Source organism: Scyliorhinus torazame, chromosome 4 (assembly GCF_047496885.1).
Source record: "Scyliorhinus torazame isolate Kashiwa2021f chromosome 4, sScyTor2.1, whole genome shotgun sequence".
NCBI lineage: Eukaryota > Metazoa > Chordata > Chondrichthyes > Carcharhiniformes > Scyliorhinidae > Scyliorhinus > Scyliorhinus torazame.
The window spans coordinates 49,441,053-49,453,210 of NC_092710.1; the positions used below are offsets into that span (position 1 = coordinate 49,441,053).

The 12,158-nt window shown below is 43.1% G+C and overlaps 2 non-coding genes across 2 annotated transcripts; both read right to left on the reverse strand.

Moving 5' to 3' along the window:
- Window positions 1–6,728: 6,728 nt before the first annotated feature.
- On the reverse strand, window positions 6,729–6,802 carry trnat-agu (transfer RNA threonine (anticodon AGU)). Its single transcript has one exon. It is a non-coding gene; the product is annotated as a tRNA-Thr (tRNA).
- Window positions 6,803–11,665: 4,863 nt separating this feature from the next.
- On the reverse strand, window positions 11,666–11,739 carry trnat-agu (transfer RNA threonine (anticodon AGU)). The gene has a single exon. It is a non-coding gene; the product is annotated as a tRNA-Thr (tRNA).
- Between the last annotated feature and the right edge of the window lie 419 nt (window positions 11,740–12,158).

Sequence of the window (12,158 nt, forward strand, 5' to 3'; positions counted from 1 at the left end):
ATTCCCCCAGCCACAAAGGAGCTGGAGGCCGGCGTTCAATGGAACGCAAGTGGTGTTGTAACAAACGCATTGGCCAGACGCCTGGGTGATATGGCACCTCCTGTCCGTACAGGTGGGGAACAGACATGTTATATTCGTTTCCACCTGTACCAGCAAACAGCCGTATCCTTCACTGCTGAAACAATTCTCGTACGACCGGGAATCCCTATTGGGAGTGAAGTGGCTAGGTATATATGCCCTCCACCGTTGCAGCCTATCATACTGTGAATGGGAATTATCCCGAGGAAGGGATAGGCAAATAGCCGGTGGTACGGAACCCGGATCGTAAGGAAGAGTGACTTGCTCGGGCGGTGGCTCGGAACGTTGACAATGAACCACCGTTTGGGGAGTTCCCCAAAGCGGTGAAACAGAAAATAACCTAGACACAGCTGCGGGGTTCGGGTAGCAGACAACCCGTCCATGGCCATACAAGCAGTGGTAAATCTGGTAGAAGTGATTCATACTACCCAGGTTTTCCTCAGGTTGGCCTTTAACTAAATTAAGTGTATCTCCCGACAACCTACGTTCTAGCTGTACTTCCCTTCTCACACGCCCCGTCCTCTCTCTCGTCCCTCTCGCTCTCTCACAATCTCTTCCTACGCTCTCCTGACGGTCTGATGTTACCTTTATCGCACCAATCTTAACACATCCAAAATCAAACTTACATGTACTCCAAAAACGAGGCAATGTCCATATAATGTTCCCTTCCCATCGCCGGGACCAGTGCAATTGCTTCATGACTCCTGCATTCTCCTTAACTTTGACGACCTTCCATGAGTCGATACCATGTCTTCGTATATGGGGGCAGCGAAGAACATCACCTTTGCATAGGTGATGTATCCTTGTAGATTGGTTCGGGTTACAAATATAGATAATATTCCCCTTTTCTATGTCCGTCGCCAATAACACTCCAAGCGAGGTGAGGCCAAATATCACACAGACGGTACATTGCCACCCCATCATGCTCCACACCTGTAAAACAGCACTGGAGAAGGGAGGCAGGTTAATCTGTCCAAGAAAATGAGGCCCGTTATCAGAACTCAACTGAGCTGGTCTACTGTACCGGGGAATGATTTCCCGCATCAGAACTTTAACCACAGTAGCAGCTTTATTATCGGTAGTCGGATATGCCTCAACCCATCTGCTGAACCCATCCACAATGACCAAAACATATTTATAACATTGACACCTTTCCAACTCAATGTAATCCATTTGGAGCGTCTCAAAGGGACCACTGGGCAATGGGGTTTGCCCCAACCCACAAGGGATACCTTTTCCGGTGTTATATTGCTGACAAATCAAACACCGATTACTGATACTCTGGGCCAACCCCTGCATTTTAGGGTGCCACCAAGTGTCCAGCAACAAATCACTAGTCCCCCGAGCCCCACAATGAGTGCAAAGTGTACACATTCGATGACTCATAAAGCCAGTACATCAGACATACAAGTCTGATGTGCTGGCGTGGTCCATAAAGAAGAAACAGAATCATATGTACAACCTAACCGTTTCCACATTTGTTTATCACTCTCAGGAGCGTCCTCCTGTAACCTTATGATGTCTTGGATGGTTGGCATTGACTTGTCAGAAGCAGACATATTTATAGTAGATCGTTTAGTCTGACTTAACATTTTAGGCACCACCACTTGCTGAATTTGCGCGGCTGTCCGCGCTGCACAATCTGCTTGTTCATTACCAACGTCAACTGGGGTCTAACCATTTGTGTGGGCAGCGCATTTAATAACTGAAATCTGCGCGGGCATAAGGATGGCCTGCAGTAAGTCATTAACTAAACCCCGGTGGGATATTTGACCACACATAATCATGTCAGGTTGTTCTGACGAAATGTCACTCAAATCGACCCTTATTGTGGTAGTTTCCAGAATCAAGGCTAAACAGTCGTGGCCAGGTGCGTCTTCATGGACCACTAAGAAAACAGGCTGGATTGATAGTGGTACAGTGTTTAAATGTCAGACGTGGATTGTTCAAAAGGTATATCTCATACCTATTCTGACGAGCTGCGGTAAGATGCTGAGTCTGCAGTTGCCTCAGTAGTGCGATGACCGAGTGGGAGCTATACACCGTAATATCCTGTTGGAGGGTGAGAGCATGTAACGGCTATGCGATGGCATTGATTGAACGTAAATCCTGTACTAATCGGTACTGGTCTGGTTTGGCTGGTTTAGGCACAGCAAGTATGGGGGTGTTACATTCTGATTGGCAAGGGACCAAAATACCCTGTTGCAACAGCTCTTGGGTTAATTTGTCTATAGACGGAGCATCTTGGGATTTCAGGGGGTGTTGCCGAATGGAAGGTAGCTTTACATGATCCTTAATCGTTATCTTTATAGGTGTAACATTTGTCTTTCCCACTTGTGATGGTTATTTCGCCCAGACCTGTGGATTGACATATTCCAAAACATCATGTCCCCAGTGATGCTGCAGTCGAGTGTTAATTGTTTCAGGGACCTCAAAATATTTTATGGCAGTGCCGTCCGGCATGACTTGAAGTGCGTACTCTGTTGGATCTGAATGATCCACTGCCCTCCTTACCATTTGCCCCAGATCCCTGGCATGGTACTGGTCGTGGACCTGACGTGTAATATGAGGGCTTACCGAAGCTGACTGTGGTCATAAATGTGGTGGTATTGTAACAAAATCGGCTGTACCTTCTTTTCCCGTGACTGTGGCTGTACCTTTGACTGGCCATTCGGTCCCAATTAATGGCCGGTATTTGTCCTCCAACTCCCTGTTTTGTCCGGTTCTGTCATAGGCCAGGGTAACGTGATGCAGTGACTGTTCAATGTCTAACGTCCACCACTGGGGGTGATAGAAATATAGCACTGTTGTCTCATCCTCCATGATTGGACCGTTACCCCTTCGTCTCGTACTCTAGCTGCAGCTGGAAGATACACAGTAAATCTCGGGCCAACAAATTACTGTCCAATCCAGTAGTCACTACAAACTGATGATCTGCAGACTTATTCTCGCAAGTGACTGTCACAGGTTCAGAAATAGGATACTCACACACCTGTCCTTGGAACCCCGACAATTGCTGTGTGTGGTCGGATAATGGTAGTCGAAGTTCTGATTGCACAGAAGACATGGCTGCTCCAGTGTCGATTACAAATGAGTGACGTTAATCTCCAATCTGCAGAGAGATAATAGGTTCCCTGTCCGATTGGAGAGTCCTTATGACTAAATTAGCTAGTCAATCCTGTGTTGGGAAAGGGTTTGCCTGGGAGAAGTCAGTGTATCTCGTCTGTCCTCCCCTTGGTGGGTACACCCTCCTTTGGGTCGGATAATCTCCTTCCGCTGCCTGTCTTTTAAAGGGGCATTCCTGTTGCCAATGATCTGCACGGCCGCAATTAAAACATGCATTGCTCCCTCTATATCTGCCCCGTCCTCTTCTCCCAGTAACCAATGGCCCCTCAGAGGGGGCGTCAGTTGTAAAGCTGTTGGTGCATACGGTGGGCCATAAAAAGGAGCTGAGGGTCCCTTTGGGTGGGTTTGATATCCTCCCCCTCGCTGATCCACCCACCCAGAGTCACAATATTGGGGCTCCTGCTGGTAAACTACCATTTCTGCCGCTTGTTGGGGTCGCAGATCATCCTTTTTCATTACATACTCAGTCTTAACCTTTGTAACCGAGCCTCCTTCCTGGCCTACACTCTCCTTCCAATAAAATCTGACTGCCCTTGCCATCTGGGAAGGGTCGTTCTCTGTCCAATTCATGTTATTACATTTCACAGCAGTAGCCACAGAAGGTGGTAGGAAATGCATTAACATAGCACAATATTGAGGGGAATTCTGACCATTTTGATATGGCAAGTCGCCTGACTGCCCACGGTAGATTTCATTAAAACGCTCCAGAAATTCCTTTGGCTCTTCAGTCTTCTTAGGTTTTAGGTCTAAGATAGCAGAAATATTTATGGGCTTTTGAAATGTGTTATTCAACGCATTCAGGATCTGTGTCCGTCTATCGTCGTCTAACGCATGGGCTTGCTGAAGTGCGGCGTGGCTAGCATAATTCAGGTGATTGGTATCTTCCTAATCGGCAACTGTCTCCGAGTCCCACCAGGGGGCACTCTAGCTATTTCCTCTGGTTCTTCCAAGACTTCGACGTCCCTCCCTGTCACTAGTGGGAGTTCTTTCTCTTCAAAATCATCTGTTGCAGCTCCCTTTGTTGTCAAAATTTGCAGTTTCCCCTTGGTTTGGAGGGATTTAGGTGGTATGCTTAATTGTTTCTGGTTAGGACCAAGCCCTTCTCTCGCTGTCCGAGATCTGGTCCTAGAGCTAACTGGGCTTGCGGAACAGAGCTCCTCTTTCTCTACTGATCGTGAAGATGGTAAATCGGGACCCACACTATCAACCAAAAAGGGCTGGAGTTACTGGCATGATTAGAATCTGGGGAGCAGTGACTGGATATAAATTATTATACTCTGGTGGTTCTGGAATTAGTGCAGACAATGCTACAGGTGCAGTCAAAACTTTTACTGACATTTTTAAATTATTGAATTAATCATTTTCTGTCAATTCAAGGCCAGCCATTGAACTACGTAGCTCATCTTTTGTTTGACCCGAGCCTTTCCTGTCTCTACTTGCACGTTTTGTTTTCTTGGCAAAACGATTGAAAAGGTTCTAACAGTGTTCTTTTAAAACAGAAAAATGTTTGAAAATTCAAATTGAATTATTGCAACTTGCAAGCTTAGCTCTGATCTCAACTCAGAACTAAATTTACGATTTGCTTAACACAAACTTGTATAACATTTACAACTTAATTAATTCTTTATCTTAACAATTTTTCTTGAAACGAGTTTTTCTTACATTCACAAAAATGTTGGCAAAGTCAACTGTCATCTCCAGATTTACACTTTTTAAAATGGTGTCAATGATCTTCTTTAAGTTTCTATTAATTCACAAATAAAATGAGATAAACATTATTTCAAGTAAGTAAAACTTAAGATTCTGGCAATTTCAATCAATTGCTTTCGAAAATAATAACTTTTATCAAAGAGGTGGAGAAACCCACTGGTTTCCTTTAATTAATTCAAAACGTAACTTTGCTGGAGTTCACTGACTCAAAGGAAAGGTATCCGATTACACTATAGGCTGCTGCTGTTATCTCAAGGCCTGAGTGAGAAGCACTGTCTGTCGTCTTTAATTTTGGCTGCTGCTGTTAACCCTTTGAGAGACTTCTGCTTCAACCAATATGCAGCATTCCCCACAATCTCAACTAGTCCTCAGAACTGCGCCCTTCGCCACTACAGCCCAAGGGTACAATTTTTTAGCTTAATCAACTATAGATTTAAAACACTCACACATGGAATTGAATCATCTTCAGATTTAAAAACACTTATACTTGACTGAACCTTCACTACTGAAGTCACATCAGCCATAAAAACACTTATACTTGACTGAATCTCCATCTACTGAAGTCACATCAGCCATAAAAACACTTATACTTGGAATTGAATCATCTTTTAGATGTCCCATCAACCCAAAACCTAACCCAAGCCGAATCAACAATATGAAATCCCATCAATTAAATTTCTAATCCCCAGACTGACCTTTGATTTCATCGAGACGACCTTTCTGTACCAACCGCGAGTGACCAGACTAATCAGACGATAAGAAGAGGGGAACAATCAATGCGCGGTCATTTTCCAGCTGGACATTGTGGGCCCTTTTTCCCCATCCTCCTGTTCATAATCAGTCAAATTCTGATTTCGCAGTTGGTCAGAACCGTCTTGAGAAATCCCGGGTTTCGGCACTAATTGTCAAATCCCAAATTTCTGTACCCGTCAGTCTGGCCTCAATAAAAGTCGAGATGGATTTGAAGGTACAGCATGAGTTATTTTATTTGGCTTGCAAGCTTGATTCATCTGAGAGGCATAAGACACATCCAGTCTACTACACCCCGGAAAGCGAATGAACAAAGAGACAAAGGGATCTCTGCAAATCAATTCAAATGGTATCAAGTTTCACCTACACGATTCCCATAGGTCATCCTATACCCCTCCTGACCTAGTAAGACATTCTGATTGGCTCACTTCCAATCCCTTCCACTGGCCCCTATTACCCAGCATCATTTTCTCCTCCTTTGGTGAACAATTGTTCAAGATAAAAGCAAATTACTGCGGATGTGAAATCTCAAAGAAAAAGGGGAAAAGATGGAAAATCTCAGCGGTTCTGGCGGCATCTGGGAAGAGAGAACTGAGCAATTTTTTCAACTCAGGGTGACTCTTCGGCAGAGCAAATCAGTTAATCATTCAATCGTTACGCTCTGTTGTCATTGCTATACTTTTAAAATGTTCCTCCAGGTTTTCTTGAGGTAAATCCTATTATGCATTCAAAGGAAAATACCGCGGATGCTGCAAATCTGCGAGAGAAACTAAAAGTGAGAGTATAAAATCTTTAAAATTCTGAGGTTATCCGTGGTGCCAGACACAGAGTTAAAGTTTCAAATGCGCGTGATCCTTCTACAAGGCTGAAGCGAGGAGGAAATGCGATGGTGTAGGTGAGCAAAATTGAAGATGAGCGGAAAATGTGAGTTTAAAGGTTTGAAAAAATTGCTTTAGCACACATGGGAATGCAAGTTTTAAGGCTCGCGTTGCAGGGATTGTGCCAACATTTTCTGCATTTACCATGAAATGTTCAGCATCACCCCAGCTGTTAATTTCCATTGAAGGCACTGCTGAGATTTAAACTCAGGATCTCCTGTTTACTAGACAGGCGCTTTAACCATCTAAGCCACAGCACCAGCATGCAAGCTTAGCATGCAAGTTTAGAACAGATTTCAATCATTTTGATTCAACATCAGTTTTCCTGACATCTCATACGGGCCTTCCGAGTGCAAATTAAAATATTCATTGGCACTAGTCTTTGAAACTGTAAAATTGCATTTATTACTGGAAATGCTGGATTTGTAGCAGTTCTGCATGGGATTAGTAAACAAACAGGAAATGATTGGTCGAACTGGGAAGTGAGTGAACATGACCAGAAATCTATTGTGGTATAATACAGGACAATGTCAGGAGAGAATTTTAACATTAACTGAAAATGATGCAAACTTCTTGACAATTCTCCATGGCTGTTGCTCTTTAGCAAAGATGATATTGTCACCGTTCTTCCATTTTCTCTGACCCGTTCTGCATTCTTTATTCTTCTATTTTGTTGTTCATTGGGAAGCAAACGTCTTGAGCCAAAGTAAGAGCCCTGATAGGGACTTGAACGCTGGACCCTCATAATAAAAGTATGAAGCTCTACCGAATGAGCTACCAAGGCCCAATCTTTGCTGGTTCTCATAATTTACTTCAACGTCTCATGAGGGATGTTTTGAATTTCCTTCTTTGGTGATGCAGCCTCTCCAGCTCATTTTACTCGCAGGCACAGCAGCAGCCTCCGTTTGGCTTCCTGTCACAAATTCTTCAGCTTGCACCAACTACTCGCTTCTTACCAGTGACTTGTGATGAGGCAACAGTTGTTACCCCCGGTCCTGCACTGTCACTTCAAGGCTATGAAGATTACGTTTAATTCGGTGAAATATAAGTGGGAAGCTACAAAGACACAGATTGTATTGTGAGAGAGAGTAAAGGGTGTCATCTGGTGTTTGTTGTGGCAGAGTGTGAATGCAAGTAAGGTTAACCGGTCAAGTTGCAAAGTGTAAAATCTCAAAGTGTTTGGGTGGAAATAGATTTGTCAGCACCAAATCTTCATGCAAAACGGACCGCTATTTCTCCCGCCCGAATTGTTCTTGCTAACGTACAGCAACAGAAATTGTTCAATATAAAAGCAAATTGCTGCGGATGTGAAATCTCAAAGAAAAAGGGGAAAAGATGGAAAATCTCAGCGGTTCTGGCGGCATCTGGGAAGAGAGAACTGAGCAATTTTTTCGACTCAGGGTGACTCTTCGGCAGAGCAAATCAGTTCATCATTCAATCGTTACACTCTGTTGTCGTTGCTATACTTTTAAAATGTTCCTCCAGGTTTTCTTGAGGGAAATCCTATTATGCATTCAAAGGAAAATACCGCGGATGCTGCAAATCTGCAAGAGAAATTAAAAGTGAGAGGATAAAATCTTTAAAATTCTGAGGTTATCCGTGGTGCCAGACACAGAGTTAAAGTTTCAAATGCGCGTGATCCTTCTACAGGGCTGAAACGAGGAGGAAATGCGATGGTGTAGGTGAGCAAAATTGAAGATGAGCGGAAAATGGGAGTTAAACGGTTTGAAGAAAGTGCTTCAGCACACAAGGGAAAGCGAGCTTAAAGGTTTGCGTTGCAGGGATTGTACCAACATTTTCTGCATTCACCATGAAACATTGAGCATCACTCCAGCTGTTAATTTCCATTGAAGGCACTGCCGAGATTTGAACTCAGGATCACCTGTTGATTAGGCAGGCACTTTAACCATCTAAGCCACAGCACCAGCATGCAAGCTTTGCCTGCAAGTTTAGAACAGATTTCAATCATTTTGATTCAACATCAGTTTTCTTGCCATCTCATACGGGCCTTCCGAGTGCATATTAAAACATTCTTTGGAACTGTAAAATTGCATTTATTACTGGAAATGCTGGATTTGTAGCAGTTCTGCATGGGATAAGTAAACAAACAGGAAATGATTGGTCGAACTGGGAAGTGAGTGAACATGACCAGAAATCTATTGTGGTATAATACAGGACAATGTCAGGAGAGAATTTTAACATGAACTGAAAATGATGCAAACTTCTTGACAATTTCCATGGCTGTTGCTCTTTAGCAAAGATGATATTGTCACCGTTCTTCCATTTTCCCTGACCCGTTCTGCATTCTTTATTCTTCTTTTTTGTTGTTCATTGGGAAGCAAACGTCTTGAGCCAAAGTAAGAGCCCTGATAGGGACTTGAACGCTGGACCGTCATAATAAAAGTATGAAGCTCTACCGAATGAGCTACCAAGGCCCAATTATTGCTGGTTCTCATAATTTACTTCAACGTCTCATGAGGGATGTTTTGAATTTCCTTCTTTGTAGATTCAGCCTCTCCCGCTCATTTTACTCGCAGGCATAGCAGCAGCCTCCGATTGGCTTCCTTTCTCAAATTCTTCAGCTTGCACCAACTACTCGCTTCTTACCAGCGACTTGTGATGTGACAACAGTTGTTACCCCCGGTCCTGCACTGTCACTTCAAGGCTTTGAAGATTACGTTTAATTCGGTGAAATATAAGTGGGAAGCTACAAAGACAAAGATTGTATTGTGAGAGAGAGTAAAGGGTGTCATCTGGTGTTTGTTGTGGCAGAGTGTGAATGCAAGTAAGGTTAACCGGTCATGTTGCAATGTGTCAAAATCTCAAAGTTTTTGGGTGGGAATAGATTTGTCAGCACCAAACCTTCATGCAAAACGGACCGCTATTTCACCCGCCCGAATTGTTCTTGCTAACGTACAGCAACAGAAATTGTTCAATATAAAAGCAAATTACTGCGGAGGTGAAATCTCAAAGAAAAAGGGGAAAAGATGGAAAATCTCAGCGGTTCTGGCGGCATCTGGGAAGAGAGAACTGAGCAATTTTTTCGACTCAGGGTCACTCTTCGGCAGAGCAAATCAGTTAATCTTTCAATCGTTACACTCTGTTGTCGTTGCTATGCTTTTAAAATGTTCCTCAAGGTTTTCCTGAGGTAAATCCTATTATGCATTCAAAGGAAAATACCGCGGATGCTGCAAATCTGCAAGAGAAACTAAAAGTGAGAGGGTAAAATCTTTAAAATTCTGAGGTTATCCGTGGTGCCAGACACAGAGTTAAAGTTTCAAATGCGCGTGATCCTTCTACAGGGCTGATGCAAGGAGGAAATGCAAAATTGAAGATGAGTTGAAAATGGGAGTTAAAAGATTTGAAAAAAGTGCTTCAGCACACAAGGGAAAGCAAGCTTTAAAGTTCACGTTGCAGGGATTGTGCCAACATTTACTGCATTCACCTTGAAAAGTTAAGCATCACTCCAGCTGTTAATTTCCATTGAAGGCACTGCTGAATTTTTAGCAGTTCTGCATGGGATAAGTAAACAAACTTTGGTGGATTGGCCATGATAAATTGCCCATAGTGTCCAAAATTGCCCTTAGAGTGTTGGGTGGGGTTACTGGGTTATGGGGATAGGGTGAGGTGTTGACCTTGGGTAGGGTGCTCTTCCCAAGAGCCGCTGCAGACTCGATAGGCCGAATGGCCTCCTTCTGCACTGTAAATTCTATGATAATCTATGAAACAGGAAATGCTTGGTCGAACTGGGAAGTGAGTGAACATGACCAGAAATCTATTGTGGTATAATACAGGACAATGTCAGGAGAGAATTTTAACATGAACTGAAAATAAAGCAAACTTCTAGACAATTCTCCATGGCTGTTGCACTTTAGCAAAGATGATATTGTCACCGTTCTTCCATTTTCCCTGACCCGTTCTGCATTCTTTATTCTTCTTTTTTGTTGTTCATTGGGAAGCAAACGTCTTGAGCCAAAGTATGAGCCCTGATAGGGACTTGAACGCTGGACCCTCATAATAAAAGTATGAAGCTCTACCGAATGAGCTACCAAGGCCCAATCTTTGCTGGTTCTCATAATTTACTTCAACGTCTCATGAGGGATGTTTTGAATTTCCTTCTTTGGTGATGCAGCCTCTCCAGCTCATTTTACTCGCAGGCATAGCAGCAGCCTCCGTTTGGCTTCCTTTCACAAATTCTTCAGCTTGCACCAACTACTCGCTTCTCACCAGTGACTTGTGATGTGACATCAGTTGTTACCCCCGGACCTGCACTGTCACTTCAAGGCTTTGAAGGTTACGTTTAATTCGGTGAAATATAAGTGGGAAGCTACAAAGACACAGATTGTATTGTGAGAGAGAGTAAACGGTGTCATCTGGCGTTTGTTGTGGCAGAGTGTGAATGCAAGTAAGGTTAACCGGTCAAGTTGCAAACTGTCAAAATCTCAAAGTTTTTGGGTGGAAATAGATTTGTCAGCACCAAATCTTCATGCAAAACGGACGGCTATTTCTCCCGCCCGAATTGTTCTTGCTAACGTACAGCAACAGAAATTGTTCAATATTAAAGCAAATTACTGCGGATGTGAAATCTCAAAGAAAAAGGGGAAAAGATGGAAAATCTCAGCGGTTCTGGCGGCATCTGGGAAGAGAGAACTGAGCAATTTTTTCGACTCAGGGTGACTCTTCGGCAGAGCAAATCAGTTAATCATTCAATCGTTACACTCTGTTGTCGTTGCTATACTTTTAAAATGTTCCTCCAGGTTTTCTTGAGGTAAATCCTATTATGCATTCAAAGGAAAATACCGCGGATGCTGCAAATCTGCAAGAGAAACTAAAAGTGAGAGGATAAAATCTTTAAAATTCTGAGGTTATCCGTGGTGCCAGACACAGAGTTAAAGTTTCAAATGCGCGATATCCTTCTACAAGGCTGAAGCGAGGAGGAAATGCGATGGTGTAGGTGAGCAAAATTGAAGATGAGCGGAAAATGTGAGTTTAAAGGTTTGAAAAAATTGCTTCAGCACACAAGGGAATGCAAGCTTTAAGGCTCGCGTTGCAGGGATTGTGCCAACACTTTCTGCATTTACCATGAAATGTTCAGCATCACTCCAGCTGTTAATTTCCATTGAAGGCACTGCTGAGATTTGAACTCAGGATCTCCTGTTTACTAGACAGGCACTTTAACCATCTAAGCCACAGCACCAGCATGCAAGCTTAGCGTGCAAGTTTAGAACATATTTCAATCATTTAGATTCAACATCAGTTTTCTTGCCATCTCATACGAGCCTTCCGAGTGCATATTAAAACATTCTTTGGAACTGTAAAATTGCATTTATTACTGGAAATGCTGGATTTGCAGCAGTGTTGCATGGGATAAGTAAACAAACAGGAAATGATTTGTCGAACTGGGAAGTGAGTGAACATGACCAGAAATCTATTGTGGTTTAACACAGGACAATGTCAGGAGAGAGTTTTAACATGAAATGAAAATGTAGCAAACTTCTTGACAATTCTCCATGGCTGTTGCTCTTTAGCAAAGATGATATTGTCACCGCTCTTCCATTTTCCTTGACCCGTTCTGCATTCTTTCTTTGTCTTTTTTGTTGTTCATTGGGAAGCAAA